The sequence below is a fragment of the Silene latifolia genome, chromosome Y (genome assembly GCF_048544455.1).
Source record: "Silene latifolia isolate original U9 population chromosome Y, ASM4854445v1, whole genome shotgun sequence".
Lineage (NCBI taxonomy): Eukaryota > Viridiplantae > Streptophyta > Magnoliopsida > Caryophyllales > Caryophyllaceae > Silene > Silene latifolia.
This window is the reverse complement of record NC_133538.1, coordinates 252,982,980-253,002,900: the sequence shown is the minus strand read 5'-3', so window position 1 is coordinate 253,002,900 and position 19,921 is coordinate 252,982,980. Positions and strand designations below refer to the sequence as shown.

The following is a 19,921-nucleotide window of genomic DNA, read 5'->3' as shown; positions in this document are numbered from 1 at the left end:
CACTCCCCATAAATACCCCACCCTCTACCGTCACCATCAACACACAACTCTCAATATTTACTTTTTCTACACCCTTCCACACTCAACCTCTAAAATCAAATCATCATCATGACTCCTCCCTCAACTCGCCTCCACTCACCCTCAACTCGGTCCACAACTCGGACCGGGTCCTCCAAATCACCATGCAACAAAACCTATGTCCCTCTCAAAACTCCCTCACCTTCATCAAACCAAAAACCAACTAATCCCGATCATAACCGGGTTGATCCTAACTTAGAAGGGAAAAGACGGAAGTTAAATAAGGGGAAGAAGAAGGTCGTAAGATTTGAAGGCTCGGTGGAGGAAACAGAGGTCGTAGCTACTCAAGAAGGTCATCAAAGAGCAATGTTCTGAGAGTATATGCCGAATGCAACATCATCGGGACTTGATAAGCTTCGACTTACCGCGGACGAAAGAACCCGAGTCAACAATGTTATGCGGTATGGTATTCATGGTGGTCGTTCTTACTCCGAAAAATGGTATGGGAAAATTGAAGCTTTACAATTTTTTAAGGATTTCTTGAATTTTCAAGAATGGAAGAAAGTTAGTTCCTTTGTTGGTCCGGTTTATCCTATTGAGGTAATCCAGTTTTGTTCTTCTGTCTCCATAAAAAATAACGTGTTGCATGCTATGGTGAATGAATCCGAAGTCAAAATCTCCCTTGCCGATTTTTGTACTCTGTTTTCGGTCCCTGATGATGGGATCGAAATAAATCCGAGTGCGGAATGGGGAAATGTGACGGAGGAAGAAAAGCTTAAAATTAAGAAGTCTTTTGATGTTGATGCTACGGGGTCGAGTAATATGCTTGCAGGGTCGTTCACTCCAAAATTGAAATTCTTTCTTAATTTTCTTTCGAACACGGTTGTCCCGAGGAGGGGTGGTCATGATAAATTGTCAAGTTATGAGATGGTATTGATGTCTAAGTGGCTTGAAGGATCCAAAATTAGTCTTCCTCGTCTCGTGTTTCATAAAATCATCCAAACAAGTATTTCTGTCACCGAGGAAAAGTTTTATACTACTTTGGATTTGCCGTATGGTATGTGGGTCTCTCGGCTTTTGGAACAAAAAGGGTAATTGGGTCTTCTAGCTATGGTGTAATCGTCAAAGATGAGATGTGTGACACTCATCTTAAATTCATGAAGATTGGTGCAATTGGACCCGATTTGGTGTTTTTGGCTAAGGGGAATGTGGTGGAGAAATCGTCGGATGTGGTCTCGATTGTTGAACAAAAGTTGGGCTCGTTTATGGCGAGTATTTGTGAGAAAATGAATGCACAAAATAAGATGGTTGCGGCATTGGTCTCGGGTTTGGTGGGTCAAGACAGGAATGGGGCTTCGGGTTCGAAGGGTTCGGATCTTGCCGAGGTCTTGTCTTATTTGCATGGGTTGGAAGCTCGGGTTGATGCTATGGCTCAGGATGCGGCTAAGGCGGCTAAGGAGTGTGTCCATCATTCCGGGTCATTGGCTAACTTAGCTAGTCAAGGAGGAGCAATATGGCGTGAAGGGAAGGCTATGCATGAGGATATGCGGATTGTTTACGAGACTACTAAAGCCTTGTCATTGAAAGTGCTCAATTTCGAGAGGTGTCTCACGGCACAAGCTAACATGTCCGAGCATGCTTTGATCGTCTTGACTCTCTTGAGTTTAGGACCCGTCCCGGTTATGTGAACCCAAATGTCGTGAAATGCGACTACCCTTAACCCGACATCATCCTTACCTTGCTTTTCTTTTTATTAGGCTTTCTATTTTGAATAATTTTCTAATTCGACCCATTTGGCTTTATCACTTGTCTCCTTATTCGGCTCAATTGGCAATTAGACTACTTTGGTTTGTAGTACTCTTATTTTATATTTGGCATGCTTAATGTAGATTATTTTCTCGTTTTATAATCTTTCTTTGCATGATTAATACGTGTCTCGATCTATATCATTCTAGTTGTTTTATGTCTTTTCTCGTCTTTTCGATGATGTCAAGAGGGGGAAGAAATTATCGTGACTTAAGTATTTGCCTAAGCTTGCTCCTTGTCAGAACCTTTAATCTCTTAAGGTCCTTAGATGCTATACTTTGTATATTAGTGGATTGTTCTTGCGTTCGACTGACTATGACTTTTATAGTATTATGTTAAGGGGGAAAGTTCACTTAGTCACAAATCATAAGAGACTTATCATCATCAAAAAGGGGGAATTTGCTGGACCATTTAGATATATGATTAAGTTTTGATAATGACAAGTGTATGCTTCATTTTATATATACACTTGCTCATAATCGTTTGTTTAGTTTTTGTTAGATTGACTTAGGTTTACAAGTTTAGCAAGTAATGTTATAGCATTCTTAGCTATAACATTGAAGATTTGTGAGGCATCATTCAAGTAATGTTATAGCAGCTTGAGCTATAACATTGAAGATTCTTAAAGCGTCATAGTAACTGTAACAAGTTTCAAGTATAATGATCACTCAAGCAAAAGGCTAGATCAAGTCTTTAACAAGCTCAAGATGAAGAGCTTTTGGTCAAGATAAAGAGAAGATCCTATCACTGAAGATCTTGATGTGAACATTATTTGCACACATTTAGTCCCCTAATTGAGCCTATTTTTCATACTATTATAACATTTTATGACCATTTTATCCGTCAAAACCTTCCTATTTGCTTTTCTAGCGCATTTCATATGTTTTGTAGGAAAGGAGATAATAAGGCGGAAATTCCCGTCTTTCATGCATATTTGGAAGCTTGTTGACGATATTTGATGGACTAAGTATGAAGAGGAGGCAAAAATGATGACCAAGGAAGTATAAATAAAGAGTATATAGAGGCATCTTAGGCTAAAAAGCAAGGATGAAGAAAAGGAAGACATTGCAAGAAGAAATTGCTCGAAACCCAAACCAAGAGTTGCTCCTTTGGCTCTGAAAGTATGCTAGATGAAACGGCGTCGAAAAATCAAGTGATCTAGGTTTTTGAATCACTCCAATAGGAGTCCGAATGAGAAAATGGCGTCCGTTTTACAATCCGAGCTCAAGTAAGGCATGATATAGCTCAACCCGCTCGGGACAAATTCAACCCGCTCGGGTTGAGGCTCAGGATGCTCATATTTTGCTCGGGATGAGCATATTCCTGGACAGGAAGTTATTCCTTGCTACGTGAACCATGATCCACGCATATTTCTTGAAAGACTAGCAAAAAGGAGACTCGCATATTTTTTCGAGAGGAGCATTTCCCTACTCAAACTTAGCAATGCTATTTACTAAAATACCCTTGCTTAACCTAATGATGCACCACTATATATAACCCATTTGTAATAATAAAACCATCAAGTTTTCATTAGATTAATTCAATCCTTCTTTAGATTAGGTTAAGCTTTCATTAGGAGTAGATTAGAATAGATTACTCTTTAATCTTTCCACAAATCACACATTAATCTTTCCTTTAATTACTGTTCAAGTTTATTATTAAGTAATTCAAGTTTATTACTCTTGGGTAATTGAAGATCATTTGGGTTTATTGGGAGATTGACAACCTTCCATCAATCATCAAGTACTTCTATTAGTCTTTGCATTATTATTTTGGAATCTCCATAGGTATAACTCTCTTAATCCTTGTTTTAATTATTGTTAATCTTTCTTACTTGTTCATCATGTTTTGCCTTGTTAATATGATTGACAACCTTGTTAGCATGTCAAACTTGATAATGAGTGAGTAGTCTCTTAGCTAGGATTAATGGGTAATTAGGGGAAACCAACATGGGGATTGATTCATGCTTAATCTAATATGTTCACATAATTAATTTGCTTGCTTGTTGTGATGTCAACCTATGCACATGTTATGTTTGATGAAATGCTAAGCCTATGAATCCTTGCATTTACAACCATCTCTTATCTATTCAACTTGACTTGTAAGATATAAACCAACTCGAGTCTTGTTAGACCATGCATAGAAGTGATTAGGGGGAAAGTAAGTCGAATTGTAGGTGTTGTACAATCTAATCGATTCGGCTCTGGGACCCAACTCTTCCTAAGAACCGTAAGACATAAACCAACTCGGTTCCTTCACAATAATAATTGGTTGCTTATAATTGAGAACATGTTTGTATGATCAACTCCCATCATTTCCTTATGAACCCATGATATCCTAGCATTTTTAGTCATTTGTTTACATCTTTCCTTTTGTTGCTTGTTTATTGCTTTTATTAGATTAGAATTATCAACCCATTATAATTGTGACAACCCCTAGCACAACCATAATTAGATTGAATAATTTGAGTAACCACCGTCCCATGGATCGACCTCGACTTACCACTAACTAGTTGTTTGTTAAGTATTATAAATTTGTTTGATTGGAAGACACGACGACATCACCCATCAGATCTCCAGGAAGATTAGCTAGTATAGGTCTTCATCTAATGACGGTATCTTAAGAAAAGAATATTGGGAAGGTAAAGTTATAACTATTTCACCTATAACTTTACTTACCAAACTTAAAGTTATAGCTGTTTCTACCATAACTTTGGGTAGCATTTTAATGGCAAGATTTTAATAGTTTTAAAATCATTTTTCAAAGGATAAAATTCTTTAAACATATTTCGAAATCATATGTGTATATAGTAGAGATGAATTATGGGTTGTTATAATGGATAACTTGCATGTCTCTATTGGTTAGTAAAACGACTTATGGGTCGTCATGCTACCTAGGGTTTGCTAGTTTATTTTAACCTAACCATAATCCAAGAAAAGGGATTTTTGTCTAGATGGATACGGGCCTAGGGTTTCGGCCGCTGGCTTTGAACCTTTAGGTTTTACAAGTCCTCTAGTACAAGTAACCTATCTAATTAAATCAAGCTTATATGTTTATAAGATATTTTCTTATCTTAAATATATACATAATTTAATTTATTTACTTATATGAAAATCTTAAAGATATAGTTATAGAAAAATAAGATTCAATTTTATCTTATTTACCTAAACTAATATATCTTAGATTGAATTAGGAAAGAGATAGAGATTTATCTCTGGCGAGATAAACCGCCTATCTCACGGCATCCTAGGGTTTCGTGCAAACCCTAGTTCTTTCCTCTACTATAAATACATAAGATCATTCTTTATTCTAGTTAAGCTTTTCGAAATAATAAAAATCCCTTGCAAACAAAATTGAGTTTAATTTTTAGCTGGCTATTTTTATTGTTTTGCATTTGGAAAATCTTGCGAAAAGTCGTGCTCTTTAATTTGCTTATTTTTCTTAAGGTTACGTCATAAGATAATAGTACTTCATATTGTTTCTTACTCGTTCAATTGTGTGAACACTTAGAAGAACAATCAAGTTCTTTCTTAGTAACTTAAGATAGTCAAAACCGAATATCTAGTGATATTCAAGTTGAGTTATAGTTAGAGTTAGCTATATGAGTGGGTTGATAATTTTGTAATCCGGAGAAAGGTACTAAAATTATTAATCGAGAATAGTGGACGTAGGCTTAGACGTGTGAAGCTGAACCACTTCAAATATCGTGTGTCCTTGCAGTTTTTCTTTTCGTTCATTTCATTACGTTCATAATCACTTAGTTAATTAGTTAAAGTTTAATTAATAAACTTTAAGTAATTAATCATTGATATAAAATAAAAAGTAGGTATAAGTTTTTAAATACTCAATTCACTCCCCCTCCCCCCTCTCGAGTATTTCGGGTGTGATAGACTCTTCAATGGTGTAAAACATATTGTCAATGGAGGACTTATCACAAGGCTTGCCAAGTTTTTTAACCCCAAATTCAATGAAAACAATGAATATGTACCCCTTCTGGGCAACACAAGGATCAATGAAGAGCTAATCCTTAGGCAACACCATTGAATGACCCATGAGGGATATGAAAAGAGGATCAAATGGCTTACTAAGGGGAACACTCCCATTTACCTACCAATAGAAGGATTAGCAAGAATTTCACCAAGACGAGGCCCTCTCTCTCCAATACCATCATATCTCATCCCAACAAGTACAAATCAAGCAAATCAAGCACCACCTCCAACACAACATCAACAACATGAACAACAAAATAATGACAATGAAAAGATTGTGATACCACCCTACCCCTTTCAATACCAACCTTACAACCACCCGAATCCTTTCATCCTCCCTAGGGATGATTTTGTGACGGGAATCCTTCAAGATATGCATCTCCGACAATTTGAATCCAATTTGGATAATTATTATGCCTTGTATCCACAATTTCACCAAATGGCTCGGCAAGGAATCATTAGTGAAGAGGGAATGCTTCTCTCTTGGGCTCAAATGCATATTTTTTTCCCAAATTCGGGGAAAGATAATGAGGGAGCACATGGTCAAGGAGGTTAAGTGAGTGAAAACTCAAATGGTGGAGACACGGTGGAGCTAAATAGCGAAGAGTATGAGTTTATGGATTTCCATGAAAGTGAAGCATCAAGGGAAGCTTGGGATAGTGATTTGGGAGGGGATGATGACGACCTTTGAAGAACACTTCATAAGCTAGATGGAGCGGGCACGAGGCACCCATCAAGGCCAAAGTAAAGTTTCTCTTATTCCCCCTCATTTCTTTCTTTTTCATGACAAGAATTTCATGTTTTGTTAACATGTTTCATAATTTATTGTTCCAACTTTGTGGTGTCTTTGTAAAATTGAAGGACTATTATCACACCTTGGCAACATTAAAGGTGCTAATTTAATTGTTCCCACTTTTTCAAAATCCAAAATGACAATTGTAGTTTCATGCATAGCATCTTTATGCATGAACTCCCCCAATTTTTGTCATCAGAAATAATGTCTATTTTGGTTTGGGGAAGTTTATGCATATGCATTGGGAACTAATTTAAATTATGCTCTCCAACCAAAAAAAAAAAAATCATGCATCATATAGTGTAGTTTCGTTGCATCACTTGTTTATATGTCATATAGTTTGCATTTAGCTTAGAAATCATGCATTTTCATATAGATTGCATAATTTCCTATCGTATTTGCCATTGAGGACAATGTCCATACTAGTGTGGGGATGGGAAATTCTAACATAACTTTTGAAAACAAAAATGATAAAAATTTGAAAAATTATAACATAACTTTTTAAAACAAAAATAATAAAAATTTGAAAAATTCAAAAACCCAAAAACATGTTCTTTTCCTTTATAGTGTAGTCTTGTATATATTGTGTTTGTTCATCCTTTTTCACATTGATCGACTACGCTACATCCGAGACATGAGGATATTGAAGACCGCATGGTATGATCTTTCCAATCTCCTTTTTCCTCTTTATGTTAATGACTCTGTGGCTTTATTTTGATTGATGCGGTATAAACAACGTGAATTTAGGATTGCATCTAGATTATATGGCATACTAGTTGGTAGAATCATATGCATTAGGTTGTATAAATGTTAATTCCATCATGGCATATAGTTGCATGTTCGGAAAATTTTTGTGAAAACCATCTATTTGGAATCTTAACAAGTGTATATAAGGCCCTTGTAGTCACTTTTTCTTCTTAAGACTTTAGAATACTTGTAAAACACCCTAGGACGTGTCATGCTAGTATCATTTGACCCATGGATTAAGGCATAGTCAAGAGTACCTTGTGGTGTGATAACTCTTTGGCTACCGTTTATTCCAAGGTGACCCTTGAAACCATGCAACCATCATCCATATTCTACCACATTTTGTCATCAAAGGGAATGGGCACAAAAATTGCTCAAAATTTGAGTTCAAAAAATGAAATGAAAAATCAAAAAGTTTGCAATTGCATCAAAATAAAAGAGGAGTAACAAAATAAAAAACTCCTATGCTTCAAAAATAAGCACCCTCCTACAAATGGGGTGACTTTGAAAATATTCAAAAGAAATGGCAAAAGAAATGTTCTCAAAATATTAATGCCACAAGAAATTGGGGGGAATAACAACAACAAAAGAAAACTCCCATATGAAACTCAAAACATATTAATCCCTTTTCCATCGTATCCACTTTTGTGCATGGTAGAGAGGGGACGACCCTTCTTCTTGTCTAGGGACGAAGGGGAATTCCACGATCCTCTAGTGTTTCTAACACCATAGGGAGTATACTCTTGATGAAAGCATTTAACGATTGAGAATAAAGGTACCCTATCTTGACACAACTTGGAGGTGATTTATTGGTATCCTTCTAGGCTTAGTAGTTTGAAGAAACCATATCTATAATGGAATGTGTACCCTTAGATTGCTTCCCCTTTAGAAAATTTCCGCCACTTACATCAGGAAAGTGGCTATTCATTTTTGTAGATGCATCCATTACTTATTTTGTGTGCTTTAATGCTTGGATGTGTCGCCATTTTGGCAAGCCCCACCTTGCCTTGCAAGAAGGCATCCTACCTCATGGTTGTCTTGATGTGAGTTGAAGGGGAGGAGTGAGACCCGCTAATTGTCTCACATCGGCTATATGAGTAGGTTAGTTTGAATAAGGGTCCCAGTTTTTGTCACCTCTTTACTCGGGACGAGCAAAGGTTCGGTTTGGGTATATTTGATGTGACACATATTTAAGCATATTTAGTTCCCGAATTAGCCTCGTGCCTATGCTTTTTAGTGCATAATTGGGTCATTTATTATGTTTAGTTTCCCGTTTTGCATAATCTTTGAGGTTTTGTTCCCTTCGTAGGAAAGGAGTGCAAACCTTGCATTTTCATGGCAAAATGGAGCTAAATTGATCAAATTCAATGACCAAGCATCAAAGGGAAGATGATACTAGAAGGCCTACGTAGATAATAAAGTAGATTGGGAAATGATGAAAGGATCCTTGCATCCCCAACAAGATCCCCGAGGATTGTTGAGCAAAGAAGAAAAGAGAAGTGCTGACCCAGGATCCGAGCGTCTCCCTGCCCAGGACGAGCGTCTCCCTGCCCACCAATCCGAGCGTCCCGATGCCAAGACGCTCGTCTTGAGGCCAACAAATCCGAGCATCTCTCCCCTGATCCGCTCGGATTCCCTTGCAGAACCCATCGTGCCTACTGCCTAGACGCTCGGGACGAGCAGATTTCCTGGAGACTACCAAAACGGAGATGAGCATCTCCTTGGAGAGGAGCACTTCCTCAACTTTTCTTAAGGGTCTTAATAGTCATTTAAGCCCTTAGTAACCCTAATCCTTGTACCTAATTTCTAGTATAAATACCCCATTGTACTACCTAGATTAGCATGTCATCTTAATAGGATCTTAATCTTATCCTAATCAAGTATTAATACTCTCTTAATCTTGTAATCAATTCCTAATTTAGCATTAATACAAATTTTATTTCTTAATCTTTCCTTAATTTCTCTATTGTTCATTATTTATTTTGGGTAATTAGAAGATTATTTGGGTTTATTTGGAGGATTGACAACCTTCCATCAATCATCAAGTACTTCTATTATTCTTTGCTTTATTATTTGGAATCATCTTTCTAGGTATAATTTTCTCTTAATTCCTTTTTAATTATTGTTAATCATCTTCATTTTTTCATCATGTTTTGCCTTGATAGTATGACTGACAACCTTGTTAGCATGTTAAACTTGATAATGAGTGAGTAGTTTCCTTTACTAGGGTTAATGGGGAATTAGGGGAAACCAACATGGGGATTGATTCATGCTTAATCTAATATGTTTTCATAATTAATTTGCTTGCTTGTTGCGATTCCAACTTATGCACATGTTATGTTTGATGAAATGCGAGCCTATGAATCCTTACATTTTTTACCCATCACTTACCTTTTCAATGAGACTTGTAAGACATAAACCAACTCGAGTCTCATTAGACCATGCATATAGTTGGATATGGAGGAATAAGTCGACTTGTAGGTATAGTACAATCTAATCGATTCGGCTCCGGGACCCAAACCTTCCTAGGGATTGTAAGATATACACTAACTCGATCCCATCATAACAATAAGTGCTTGTATCTATAGTAGAGAACATGTTTGTATGATCAAATCCCATGAATCCCCTATGAACCCATGACACCCTAGTGCTTTTAATCAATTGTTTACAACTCATTTTAATCATCTTGCTTGTTTTCATTACTCTATTTACATTGATTAGTTTAGTTGATCTCTTACCTCAACCCAAATTGTGACACCCTTAGAGACAACCATTTGCAATCGAAAATTTTACATCAATACCCGTTCCTTGGGATCCAACCTTTACTTACCTCTTTACTAAGAGTAGAGTAGTTTGTGAAGTTATAAATATTGTTTTGGTCTAGGTAACCACTACTACAATTATAGGCGACAAGGACGGTTAAAAACCGTCTTTAAAGGGGGTACAAAACCATCATGCAGGTGACTTTCCTCTTTGCCTAAGAGCACGGTTGTATCTGAGTCAAACCGTCTTCGTTAGTAGTACAAAAGAGGACGGTTGAGTTTTAGAACCGTCATCCTTGATAAAAATAAGAGAACAATTGGGTATATGAACCGCCTTCTTTGTCCTTGTTTAACCGTGCTCTTATGTCACCATACCCCGCGCGCTTTTCGGCAATATTTTGTCTTTGACCGTCCTCTTTCAACCTAGCTTTTTAGCAACAATTTTTTTTTCATTTTAACCCTATACAATATTATACCATTACTCGTACAACTATATAATTCTGTTAGAATTTCAGAATTTTTAGAAGAGTTCACAATGTTTGAATTTACCAACTCAATAAATATCATACTTGAATCCACAATGTAGAGATCAAATCTTGAGGAAAAAAAAGTACAAAGTCATGTTTGAACCAAAATATCAAAATCTTTGGAAAATATACAGCCATGTACACAGTAACTAACTACATACTTAAGTCCTTCAATCCTCAGTCGTACATGTAATTGCGAAAGGAGCCCAAATGCTTTAAACCTCATCATAACTTGAACGTTGCTTAAATTGGAATGTGTATCAAATCCAAATATTTCGCGCCTTATTAATTTGCTTAAAGAAATGTGTCGTTGGAGCTTTATGTATGAACTGCATATAAAATTAGCCAAAATGTAATTAGATCAAAAGAAATGATTAGTTATCCCCCTGAAAAGCAATAATACAAGTGATGAAAACAACCAGTTATAAATTATGGTCATTACGGCACTAATAACCACAGTAAAGGTAGTCTGCCTCAGAACAAAAATAAACGTATATGCAAGAGATTCTAATTTATCTCTTCTACTTGTAATTCTACCAATATGGGATGCAAACTTGCATAATGTATGGTTCCCCTTTTCATTTTACATTGAGGTGATGTTGTATAAGAGAGAACGCAATTCAATAATAGACAATGATGTATTTTAATTACAAATATGAGTAAAAATGAATTTTTGCTAACCTGAAGATAACACGACACTGATCGTAATCCATATGTTCCCCACTTGAGGTATCCCTAAACTATCCCCTGCAAACAGTTTGAAATGTTAAATAGATTAAAAAACACGAGTAAAAATTAAAATCATTGACAGAGTGACCCCACACAAACGACCAAACCTAGTCCAATGTCAACAAGAAACAACTTCCTTAACTCCCTGTTGAGTAATGGATGGTTGACTAAGTAAAAAGATCTCTGGTAATAGGTCTCAGGTCTCCATGTATATAAGTTATATAACCGACATTGGCACAAAACATTGAAATCATATAGTAATAACGAGTAGGTTGGTATCTACGCCATATAAAAGATAGATAAAGATTCCACGGTAATACAGGAAAGCATTTCAAGTGACATCCTGCAGGCATATCATAGTAAGAATTGATGCAGATAGAAATACTCAAAACGAAACTTGGAATCTACACCATATAAAGATTTTACATTCATCTCCATGTCCTGAAACAATTCGTTCCTTATCGTGAGGTACTAAGACCAAACAATTCATTCCTTAGAGTAATAACAATTAGGTTGAGAAAACAAGTTTCACTCTACCATCATCAATCCCCACCAATCAAATGAATAAAATTTGAACATGTTTCATAGTTTGATGTGACCAATATTTGAGCATATTTAGTCCCCGAATTAGCCTCGTTTCTATGCTTTTTAGTGCATATTTGGGTTATTTACTATCTTTAGTCCTTTGTTTTGCATATTCTTTGAGGTTTTGTTTCCTTGGTAGGAGAGGAGTGCAAACCTTGCATTTTCATGGCAAATTAGAGCTAAATTGATCGAATCTAATGACCAAGCATCAAAGAGAAGACAAGACTAGAAGGCCTTTGTGCATAATGTAGTAGATAGGCAATGATAAGAAGATCCTTGCATCCCCGACAAAATCCCGGAGGATTGTTGGAAGAAGAAAAGAAGAAAAGAAGAAATGGCAAAGATCCGAGCGTCTCACCTATCGGGATGCTTGTCCAGAAGCTCCACAGGCCGCTCGTCCAACCTGCCAGGCCGCTCGTCCAGAAGCTATACAATCCGCTCGTCCCGACCTTTTGGACACTCGGATTGTCCTCCAAAGCAACACGACCTCTTCCTTCTCCATTCGAGATGCGCATATTTTTGAAAGACTAGCTAAAAGGAGACCCACCTCTTTTCTTGAGAGGAGCGATTCCTCAAGGACTTAATCGTCATTTAAGCCCTTAGTAACCCTAATTTGTGCACCTAATTCCCACTATAAATACCCCATTAGTCTAATTAGATTATGATGTTCTTCTTATCAATCTTTAGTGTAGTTTATATTATTCTAATCTCTCTTTAATCTTGTAATCAACTTCTAATCAAGTCTTAATACAAATATCATTTCCTTAATTTCTCTATTGTTCATCTTTTATTTTGGGTAATTGAAGATTATTTGGGTTTATTGGGAGATTGACAACCTTCCATCAATCATAAAGTACTTCTATTATTCTTTGCATTATTATTTTGGAATCATCATTAGGCATAATTCTCTTAATCCCTTTTTAAATATTGTTAATCATCTTCATTTATTCATCATGTTTTGCTTTGTTAATATGATTGACAACCTTGTTAACATGTCAAACTTGATAATGAGTGAGTAGTTTCCTTAACTAGGATTAATGGGGAAATAGGGGAAACCAACATGGGGGATGATTCATGCTTAATTTAATATGTTCACATAATTTATTTGCTTGCTTTTTGTGATCTCAACTTATGCACATGTTATGTTTGATGAAATACGAGCCTATGAATCCTTGTATTTTTTTTACCCATCACTTACCTTTTCAATGAGACTTGTAAGATATAAACCAACTCGAGTCTCATTAGACCATGCATATAGTTGAGTAGGGAGGATTAAGTCGACTTGTAGGTGTTGTACAATCTAATCGATTCGGCTCCGGGACCCAAACCTTCCTAGGATTGTAAGATATAAACCAACTTGATCCTATCACAATAATAATTGCTTGCTTATAATTTGAGAATATGTTTGTATGATCAATTCCCATGAATTCCCTATGAAACCATAACACCCTAGTGATTTTAATCAATTGTTTACATCTCGTTTTAGTCATCTTGTTTGTTTACTTTTATTGTTATTTAGTTTAGTTATCTTCTTATCTCAATCCAAATTGTGACACCCCTAGACACCATTACTTGCAATCGAAAATCTTACATCAATACCCGGCCCTTGGGATCCGACCTTTACTTGCCTCTTTACTATTAGTAGAGTTGTTTGTGAAGTTATAAATATTGTTTTGGTCTAGGTGCTCCTAACGACAAGTAACCAAAATCTAAGCTCAAAGCGGACCAACCAAAAATGGCGCCGTTGCCGGGGACGGTGTTAACTTAATTTGATTTTCTTTGATTGTTATTAGTTGTGTCTTTCTTTGCCTTGGGGAAGTAAGACTCCTCAAGGTTTGTTCTAATTGTTTTCGAGTTGTTTGATATTTTGCATGTCTAGAAGATCACAAGGTAACTTGTTACCCATTGATCACGAAATTGAAAGGGACTTTGACAACCAATATAAGACTTGCTAGAAATACTTTGAGAGGTATTGGTGAGGTTGTATATATTCAACCAAATACTATTGAGTTCGTCAACCCTTTTGCAAGAGAAGGTGAGGGGAACCCAACACAAAATTAACCACACAATCACCCCACAATGCCTAAGTTTTCATCACATTCCGTACCAACCGAGGAGAACCTACCCAATGGTACTCCCACACCACAACACTTAACCGGAAATTTCATTGCAAAATCCGCATTTATCCAATTAGTCGAAAGAAGCCAATTTGGGGGGATGCCTAGTGAAGACCCTCATTCCCACATGGAGACTTTTTGGGACTATTGTGATTCGATTTCACAAAACGGAGTGACTCAAGACCAGATTCGATGGGTCTTATTTCCTTTTTCTCTAATTGGTACCGCGAAACAATGGTTGAAGAGCCTTGATAAGGCTACTCTTGGAATTGACTCTTGGAAGAAGTTGACTCTAACTTTCTACAAAAACTTCTACCCTCCGAAAAAGACTAACATGCTAAGAGCTCAAATTACGGGTTTTAAGCAGAGGGACGAAGAATCTTTGTATGAAGCTTGGGAGCGATTCAAAGGAACTTGTCGCTCATGTCCTCATCATGGACTTAGCGAGTGGTTCTTGGTACAACAATTTTGGAATGGTCCTTATGAAGACTCAAGAAACATTCTCAACATGGGATCAAATGGTATGTTCACCGAAGTTGACGATAATCAAACTTGGAACAAGATTGAGGAAATGGTCTCATCATGGACTTAGCGAGTGGTTCTTGGTACAACAATTTTGGAATGGTCTTTATGAAGACTCAAGAAACATTCTCAACGTGGGATCAAATGGTATGTTCACCGAAGTTGACGATAATCAAACTTAGAACAAGATTGAGGAAATGGCGGTCCATAATTCACAATATAGTAGATCTCGCAAGGCTACTAGAGGAGGAAAGCATGAAGTGGACTCTATTACTCAATTGGGTGCTCAACTTAGTGCTCATATTGATACCATCAATTTGAAGTTTGAGAAGGCTATGGCTAAGCTTGAAGAAGCCTCAAAATCACCAAAGCATCATGTTAATGCCATGGTGGCATCTTCATCAATCCCAAGTGGGATATGTGAGAATTGTAGAACTTTGGGGACATGACCAAAGTGAATGTAGAGGAACAAATGAGCAAGTGAATGTTTTTCAAGCATACAAAAGTGGTACCCCTCATTCCAACTATTACAATGAAAACACCAAATTCCACCCAAATCTCTCATACAAAAGCCAAAATGTTCAAAACCCTCAACCAACATACACCTCACCTCCCATGAGAAACCAAAATCAAAGACCCTTTTTCAACCAAAACTAAGGTTATCAAAATCAAACTCCATACAATCAACAATATGACCAAGGTTTTGATGTTCAAAAAGCGGTCCTCCAAATGCAAAAGATTCAACAAGAATTTTTCACTCAAATGCAAAAAGATAGCCAAGCAAAAGACATCACCATCAACAACATCCTAGCCCACACAAAAATGTTGAAAACTCAAATGACCCAACTAGTATCTTTAAGCTCTAAAAGACAAAAGGGGCAATTACCACCTCAAGTAATCCCCCAAGACATGAAACGGTTAGTGTCATTCACTTGAGCAGTGGTACGAGATATGAAGGGCCAAAGAAGCAAGTTGAGGATAAAGTTGTGGAATCTAGTGACAAGGAAAGAGTTGTGCAAAACTCTAGGGATGAAGAACCCACCAATCAAGAAGTTTCAAAGAAAAGTGAAGAAAAGGCCAAAGAGAAGGAGCCCATTGTGATTAGAATTCCATTCCCGAGTCATCAAGCTAAGCCTAAGTTTGATGACCAACTTGGAAAATTCATGCAAATTGTAAAGACTTTAGAAGTCTCGAATCCTTTCACGGAATTGATCAATCACGTTCCGGCCTATGCAAAGTACATGAAGGACATCCTTACGAAGAAAAAATCAATCCGGAAGCTTGAGACTATTTCCTTCACTAAGGTGAGTAGTGCCATCCTTCAAGGGAGTTCACCTCCAAAACTCAAGGATCCAGGAAGTTTTTCCATTCCATGCACTATTGGTGACACTACAATCAACAGGGCTTTATGTGACCTTGGGGCAAGTGTTAGTGTCATGCCATATTCGGTTAGCAAGAGGCTAGGAATGGGAGAATTCAAATGTACCAACATCACGCTTCAAATGGAGGATAGATCAACAAAGACACCTTTAGGGATATGGGAAGATGTTCCCGTGAGAATTGGAAAGTTCTTCATCCCGGTGGATTTCATTATTGTTGACATGGAAGAAGACTCCAACATTCCTATTATCTTAGGAAGACCTTTCTTGCACACCGCGGGAGCGGTGATAGATGTGAAGCATGGAGAGCTCACCCTTGAAGTGGGAGATGAAACCATCACTTTCAATCTTGACAAGACCATGAGAGCTCCCCGAATGCATGAGTCATGTTTTATGGTTGATCACTATAACCGGAAGGATGATAGGAAGAAGTTGGAATTTCAATGGAAAAAGAAAGTGGATGATGCTTCATCTAAAGAACAAGGAAATAGCAACAATGAGAGCTTGAAAAGCTCACCCATGACAAGTGAAGAAGATGGCCTCATTGGCCAAGACAAGAAAGAAGGAGAGTTATCTCTATCAACTAAAGAAATTTTTAATGATCAAGTAGACGAAGTTTACGGTCTTTGGGATGATGAGTTTGAAGGGATATTCAATCCCTATATTGGTAATGCTATGAACCAAGACCATCATGGAGAACCACAAGTGCAAAAATCTATTGAGGACCTTTATCATGATAATGAGCAAGCTTTCGACTACTTCTTCAAGGTGTTGAGTAACATCAACAACACCTTGAACATGCCCCCTTGAAATCTCACATTGGATGAGAGTTTGGTGGAGTCCTCCCTAAACCACCATTTGTAAATATTCTAACTCCCTAACTTGCATTTTAATTATTACATTGCATTTTTGTCATTTTTGGATTTACATTTTTGTGCCTTGATCAAGATATTCATCATTTTGAGAGAAGTGAGGGAGGGACTTATGATTTTATTGATGTGTAGTGCTTTATCTTAGTGTAGGGATAGCAATTGCCTAGGTTATTCATGCCTTTGTAGTGCCCCTACAATGAAGAACACGAGAATTGAAGAATGAAAATGACACGGGTTACGAAGTACCCACGGATGGACCTGAATCCGTGTGGTCAAGGAAGATTCCGAGCAGCCAAATGGACAATCCGCTCGTCCTGAAGAAACCCCTAGCGTCCAAGTCACCAGACGCTCGTCTGGTAGAGCTGCAGAAAACAAAAACCTGGTCTGACAATGAATCCGAGTGTCTTAGCTGAGAAACCGCTCGTCTCATTCTAGACGGTCGTCCTTCATAAAAGACGCTCGTCTTTTTGCTGCAAAATTCAGGGATTTTCTCTGTAAAGGAATCCGAGCGTCCACCCAGAAAGACGCTCGTCCCTCCACAAAGAATCCGCTCGTCTTTCCAGATAGATGGCATCTTTTCCTGAGTTAAATTTTGAAGAATCCGAGCGTCCCAACACCTGGTCCGCTCGTCTTCCCCTACAGTTTCAAATATAACAGGTCTTTTTAAACCCTCTTCTCCCATTCATTCTCATTTCTTCAACCTACAAACACTACCCAAAAACCCCAAAACTCTCATCCTCTCTATCAACAAAATCAAATTTCCTCAACCAAACTCAACCAATTCAAATCCAAACTTACTCAAAACAAAAATTACTCACTCCTTTTGCAACAACAAGTGATTCAAAAACCAAAATCTTCAAACCTTTGAGTCGATTTTTAGGATACAAAGCAACATTATTTTCATCCTAAATCGATTTAGGTATCATTAAAAATTGAAGATTTCAATCTTTCATTGGTGTAATCAAGCAAAGGAGAATGGCAAGAACTAAAGGAGGCAAGGCACCCCAAAAGAAGACACTTTCCAAAAGGCAACTAGCTCTTCAAGCAAAACAATTGTCAAAGACTTTGGTAGTCCATGAAGGAAGGTTGGAGGTTCAACAACAAGATGGGTGAAAGCTACAACATCAACAACTCCGGTCATTGAACAATTATCCAATTATCCGGAGGTAATTTTCACTTCCGACTCTCATAGGGAGAAATTCATTCTCTTTGCTAAGAAAACCATCATGCCTACTAAGTTTATTTGTGAAGATGAATTGTCAAAGTTGGGTGTTCTTGAACAAACCAAAACCTTCTTTGAGTCTATGGGGTTGGGTAAATTGTTTACAATGAAAGAATTGACATACCCCTCCCTCACCTTGTAATTTTTAAGTTCTTTGAAAGTCACAAGGGTGGAGACTCGAACCAACATCGAGTTTCGTCTTGAAAATGTTGATAGACGCATAACTTATGGCGAATTGGGTAAGATATTCGGCCTTAGTGATAACCCAAAATATACAAAGACTCCTATCAAGTATGACCCCGCTCCTCTTTAGATGTGGATTTCCGGAAAGAAATTCATACGCTTTCATGATTGTCGTGCTCTCTTAGTCCACCATCCGGGCATTAGAGTATGACATAAGGTCATTGGGAATACTTTGATAGCTAGAAATGGCACAAATCATCTTACCAAACTTGATTGTATTCTTTTTGAGTCGGCCTTGAACATTGGAAGGGAATTTAGCAAGCCATACAATGCTCTAAGACTTTTGGTTGAACGATGGCTTAATGTCGATTGTGGCAAAGAAGGCACCGCCTTTATTGTCAATGGAGGACTAGTTACCTATTTGGCTAAGCATTTTAACCGGGATTTTAACAAAAACAACACTTATGTGCCGGTTAAAGGAGGTCATCTTGTTGATATGGACACCATGATTCACAAGTTTAAGTGGGTCAAGCACGACACTCTTGAAAACAAATATGGGTGGTTAACAAATGAAGCTAGATCCTTCACATTGCCTTCCAAAATTTGGCGATTGAATGTTCACCGACCGAACTACCTTCTCCCACTCTCCGAAGAGACCGAGTATATCATTCAACAACAAAGGGGCGAAATTGCCGAGCCCTCCTCCTCCATTATCACCTCACCTTACCCATTTGAATACCACGAGTTCAAACCTAAAGATGTCGAAGTGGGAAATGATTACTTGACTCTACTCATGAGGGAAATGCATAAGCAAGCTTACAATGATAGAGTGGATGCTTACAAGGCCCAATATCCGCCCCTCCTACATCTAGCTAGGCAAGGACTTCTTGATCCGTCTTGTCCTTTGCCTAGTTGGGCGGATAGGGAAGTATTATTTCCTAGAATTCCTAGTGGTGGTAGACCGGGTGACGAGGAGATGGTTGTTGAAGAGGGTGGTGACCAAGAAGGAGAAGAAGAAGAGGTTCAAGAATAAGTCCAAGAAGAGGAAGAGGAAGAGGAAGAGGAAAGTGAGGAAGAACAAGCAAGTGAAAGTGAGAGTGGACATGATTACACATCTATGGAGGTTGATTATGCCTCAAGAGATGATGATGATAATGATACGATGGGTCAGGATTAGCAAACTTTGGAGGCTCCTACATTCTTACACCTCCCTTATGGTTTGTCTACTTCTCTTGTTTTTTATTTTATCTTGATCATTTTGTGGAGTCCTAGCAACATTGGAGGACTAACACCTTAGCTTCATTAAGGTGTTCATTATTATTGTTCCCGACTTGTAAAATCCAAAATGACAATCTTCAATTTCATGCATTGCATTCCATGTGCATGAACTCCCCCGAAATTCATGACATTAGAAATAATGTCTATTTTGGTTTGGGGAAGTCCATGCCAAGGTTACATGGTTCGGGATTCGGTCCGGTTCGAGTTCGTAGTTCGAGTTCGGAGTTCGCTACTTATGGTGAACTCGGTTCGGAAGAGTGTATTAAAGCTCAGAATCGGGTTCGCTTTCCAAAAATAACTTTCTTTAAATAACATAAAATAAATTCCAAATTCCAAAACAATGTAAAATAAAGTTTCAGCAACAAAGATTAAACATTTTAGCAAAGCAAAAA

General features: G+C 37.6%; 1 non-coding gene across 1 annotated transcript; it reads right to left on the bottom strand.

The window, feature by feature from the left end:
* Positions 1-14,407: 14,407 nt before the first annotated feature.
* On the bottom strand, positions 14,408-14,514 carry LOC141634622 (small nucleolar RNA R71). The gene has a single exon (XR_012539349.1). It is a non-coding gene; the product is annotated as a small nucleolar RNA R71 (small nucleolar RNA).
* Between the last annotated feature and the right edge of the window lie 5,407 nt (positions 14,515-19,921).